Here is a 5,000-nt window from a genome sequence, read left to right as displayed (position 1 = left end):
CATCGGAGGAACTGCGGCGGATCGCTGGCTGGCATCGTTTATGGTTAGAACTAGGGCGGTATCTGATCGCCTTCGAACCTCTAACTTTCGTTCTTGATTAATGAAAACATACTTGGCAAATGCTTTCGCTTCTGTTCGTCTTGCGACGATCCAAGAATTTCACCTCTAACGTCGCAATACGAATGCCCCCGCCTGTCCCTATTAATCATTACCTCGGGTTCCGAAAACCAACAAAATAGAACCGAGGTCCTATTCCATTATTCCATGCACACAGTATTCAGGCGGGCTTGCCTGCTTTAAGCACTCTAATTTGTTCAAAGTAAACGTGCCGGCCCACCGAGACACTCAATAAAGAGCACCCTGGTAGGATTTCAACGGGGTCCGCCTCGGGACGCACGAGCACGCACGAGGCGGTCGCACGCCTTCGGCTCGCCCCACCGGCAGGACGTCCCACGATACATGCCAGTTAAACACCGACGGGCGGTGAACCAACAGCGTGGGACACAAATCCAACTACGAGCTTTTTAACCGCAACAACTTTAATATACGCTATTGGAGCTGGAATTACCGCGGCTGCTGGCACCAGACTTGCCCTCCAATAGATACTCGTTAAAGGATTTAAAGTGTACTCATTCCGATTACGGGGCCTCGGATGAGTCCCGTATCGTTATTTTTCGTCACTACCTCCCCGTGCCGGGAGTGGGTAATTTGCGCGCCTGCTGCCTTCCTTGGATGTGGTAGCCGTTTCTCAGGCTCCCTCTCCGGAATCGAACCCTGATTCCCCGTTACCCGTTACAACCATGGTAGGCGCAGAACCTACCATCGACAGTTGATAAGGCAGACATTTGAAAGATGCGTCGCCGGTACGAGGACCGTGCGATCAGCCCAAAGTTATTCAGAGTCACCAAGGCAAACGGACCGGACGAGCCGACCGATTGGTTTTGATCTAATAAAAGCGTCCCTTCCATCTCTGGTCGGGACTCTGTTTGCATGTATTAGCTCTAGAATTACCACAGTTATCCAAGTAACGTGGGTACGATCTAAGGAACCATAACTGATTTAATGAGCCATTCGCGGTTTCACCTTAATGCGGCTTGTACTGAGACATGCATGGCTTAATCTTTGAGACAAGCATATGACTACTGGCAGGATCAACCAGGGAGCTGCGCCAACTAGAGCTGAGCAGCCGGCCGCCCGGGAGTGTGTCCCGGGGGCCCGCGCGAACACGCAAGCGTCCGCTCAATCATTCTGCAAACAGGAGGAGGCTGAGCTCCCCTGCACAATACACCTCGAAACCCTCTCAGGTCCCGGCGGCGCGCAGCGCCGTCCCAAGTACTTGGTCGGGTTCGAGAGAGGCGCAATCGCCCGGAGTTAGGCGAGTAGACGCTTTCGGTGCGACCACCCGTGCTCCCAACTGAGCTTGCCGCTGCCGACAGAGGCCCGGGAGCGTGCTGTCGTGGCATTGCCGGCGGGAGACAACACGCGCCACCTACGGTGACCGGCAGCTCCAACGCCAGCGCCACAGAAGGACAAAAGCCCCACTTGGGTGCCGAAGCGAACTCTCCCAGCACAGCGCACGCGCCAACACATCCGCACAGCTGCGATACAAACCACCAGCGAGAACCGCTGGGGCGACCGAGCAGCAGACGGCGTCGCGGCGCCGAGCGCCGGGCGGCGGCGCATCCTCAACGCACACAGTCCTCAATCGGACCAGCACACTGAAGATGTCCACCGCGCTTCGCACCGGGCCCGCGAGGACCTACTTTGGCCGCACGGCGCCGCGCGCAGGGTGCGCCGGCGCGCAGCTGCGACGCCTGCCGCGTCCGTCGGCCGGCGCGCCTGCCACTGGCCGCCCCCACCAGCCGGCTGTAGCGCGTGCGCCCACGCACCGCGCGGCCAGCACGCCGGGAGGCGCCCCCTCACCGGCCGGGGACGGTCCCACCCAGCCACCACCGCGTATCGCTTCACACCCAGATGCCGTTCAGTTTCATCGGCATGGTGGGTATCGCTGGAACAACCGGTTAGTACCTCAACCTATCGTCGCCATCACCGATTCACCCCTAGCGAGAACAACCGCACCACAACGGGTTACCATTTCTTCATTTGCGTAACTTCACCAGAAAACGTAGGCGTCCATCGCCATTAGCAACTTCAACGATTATTGCATGCCTGTGTCAGGTGTCACGCCACACTACGTCTGCCCACATACACGCAACAAAATGTGCACGCCTAGACAATACGTGGAAGGTGGCCCCCGTACGTATGCGATGTCCATTGCTCGAACGACTGTCAACCGGCCTCTGTAGCATGTCGCAGATATGGAACGCGGTGCACCATGCTATCACGGTGTTTGAGGAGAGACGACTAGGTCCGAATACATCAACACACAGCTCATGCTGATCGCCATCCACGGCGTCCGTTCCTCCCACACGTCTCTATGGCGTACCACACTGCAATCCAGCTCTCATAGGGAGACGACACGTAGCTGCGTGCACAATATTTGCACTGTATGGTCCGCCGTTTTTGGGCGCAGTCGTTGTACGGTCACACATGTGCCACGATGTATCATTCAGTACATAAGGACGAATGTGCAGTACAGATTGTGGTTCACGCGTACGACATCAGCGGACAGTTGACACAGGCCGCACCACAACGTAGCCTGCGTACGTCGCATGCGAAGGGCATTGAACATGCAAACTTGTCACCAACCAGCTTGCGAAGGCAGGGGGCAAGGTGGGGACGTGGGGACGTGGGGAGGGGTGGGGGGGGGGGGGGGCGGCATGTACGTCCTGCTGCCATCCACATTACAGTGTACAGCAGGAGCATGTGGAAAGTCAGCAAGACTTGCAAGGTGTTTAACATGAAGCGATACACAGGGGAGCGGGCAGTGCGAGTAGCGAACTATATTGCGAGGGTTGCGGGTGGGCAACACTACACTAATTGAACGAGTCGTATAACAATTACAGAGCAGGTTTAGGCGACAACGTGGGTTACGTTAGCGGACAACGTGGGTTACGTTAGCGGACAACGTGGGTTACGTTAAGGCACAACATGGGTTACGTTAAGGCACAACATGGGTTACGTTAAGGCACAACATGGGTTACGTTAGGGCACAACATGGGTTAGGTTAGGGGACAACATGGGTTAGGTTAGGGGACAACATGGGTTAGGTTAGGGGACAACATGGGTTAGGTTAGGGCACAACATGGGTTAGGTTAGGGCACAACATGGGTTAGGTTAGGGCACAACATGGGTTAGGTTAGGGCACAACATGGGTTAGGTTAAGGCACAACATGGGTTAGGTTAAGGCACAACATGGGTTAGGTTAAGGCACAACATGGGTTAGGTTAAGGCACAACATGGGTTAGGTTAAGGTACAACATGGGTTAGGTTAAGGTACAACATGGGTTAGGTTAAGGTACAACATGGGTTAGGTTAAGGTACAACATGGGTTAGGTTAAGGTACAACATGGGTTAGGTTAAGGTACAACATGGGTTAGGTTAAGGTACAACATGGGTTAGGTTAAGGTACAACATGGGTTAGGTTAAGGTACAACATGGGTTAGGTTAAGGTACAACATAGGTTAGGTTAAGGTACAACATAGGTTAGGTTAAGGTACAACATAGGTTAGGTTAAGGTACAACATAGGTTAGGTTAAGGTACAACATAGGTTAGGTTAAGGTACAACATAGGTTAGGTTAAGGTACAACATAGGTTAGGTTAAGGTACAACATAGGTTAGGTTAAGGTACAACATAGGTTAGGTTAAGGTACAACATAGGTTAGGTTAAGGTACAACATAGGTTAGGTTAGGTTAGGTTACACGTTGTTGTAAGGAAAGGTGTAGGGGGGGGGGGGCGGGGGCGGCAGGTTCCTTGATAGTGATTATAGTAAGTGAATGCTTGTGACATGATCAGATTTGTCACGTCAGGATGCACCTTTGGCTTATTAGAGGCGGCGCTCCAATTCTATGCTTGTGTGAGACCTGTGTCTTTGACTCATGTCATTGTTTGTGCGCTGTGACAGGAGGTACTATTGTGATGTTGGGTGCACCGTTGTATAGGACATGTGTGGGTGTTGGTGCCTGGTCTGCGCAATGGTGGATGTCGAAAGGCTGGGATATTGTATTTTCCGCATGGACCTCCTGGTCTGGTTGTGATAGTGTGGATTGTGTAATGTGGCGGAGAAGATGCACTGGATGTTGTTCCATGCTGGTGCTTACATATTGTATGTGCGCCCGTTAGAAGCAGAGAGTGGTGCGTGATCAGAGTGTCTGGCTGACGTGTGGTTCCCATTGTGGGCAGACTCTTTCAGCATGTATACGGACAGTTGTGTATATTTGCTGTAGTTTGATGGCTCTGCATTGATTACTAATCAGCGCCGTGTGTACGGGTAATCTGGTTCCAGTCCAAAATGTTCCATCTGTGTACATTAGTGACAAAGACTCTCCCCATGCAGTGGGGCTCGGTCTGTTATAGCTCTTCCGCGTAATATATTTGCCCCACGTTTTTGCGACTGCGAGTGCGAGTGCAACGCGCATGGGGACCGACATGCTGATGGCTCGGTATCGGACGCCGTACAGTGAGCAACGCGATCGCGTCTCTCGCTCGTAAGTGGTACAGGTCGCGGCTCATGTATAGGGACAGCGGGAATGTCGCATATTGGAAATAACTCTTCATGAAACGCAAGTTATAGGGGTGGATTGCACTTTACGAGTGCGGGAAACTTCCGCCGTTCATCCGCTGGAGGTGCGAGTTTGGCGGTTGGGGTGGTGCACGAACGGGTGCGGGTGGAGTCATTGCCGGTCCACGGCTTCGTGCGGCAGAGCCACTGGAGATTGGGTGCTATGGTCGACAGAGGCTGCAGGCTTTGTGGGTGGCGTCGAAAGGCGGGCACTGTGGCGCCATCGCTGTCTTAATCGGCTTGGCGTCGCATAGATGGCGGTATCGTCGTTGGAGGAGGTCATGTTGCGGGAGACCTACAGATGGCGGTATGTTTTG

At 53.8% G+C, this 5,000-nt stretch overlaps 1 non-coding gene across 1 annotated transcript in view; it reads right to left on the bottom strand.

Annotated features, from left to right (window-relative positions):
* The window catches only part of LOC124724866, a 1,909-nt gene extending 747 nt beyond the window's left edge, over positions 1-1,162 (bottom strand). Inside the window, exon 1 of the ribosomal RNA XR_007006635.1 lies at positions 1-1,162. This exon is cut by the window's left edge and continues 747 nt beyond it. This is a non-coding gene — a ribosomal RNA (small subunit ribosomal RNA).
* Between the last annotated feature and the right edge of the window lie 3,838 nt (positions 1,163-5,000).

Source organism: Schistocerca piceifrons, unplaced genomic scaffold, assembly GCF_021461385.2.
Source record: "Schistocerca piceifrons isolate TAMUIC-IGC-003096 unplaced genomic scaffold, iqSchPice1.1 HiC_scaffold_102, whole genome shotgun sequence".
NCBI lineage: Eukaryota > Metazoa > Arthropoda > Insecta > Orthoptera > Acrididae > Schistocerca > Schistocerca piceifrons.
The sequence above is the reverse complement of the archived record's forward strand: the minus strand, read 5'-3'. Positions and strand labels throughout refer to the sequence as shown.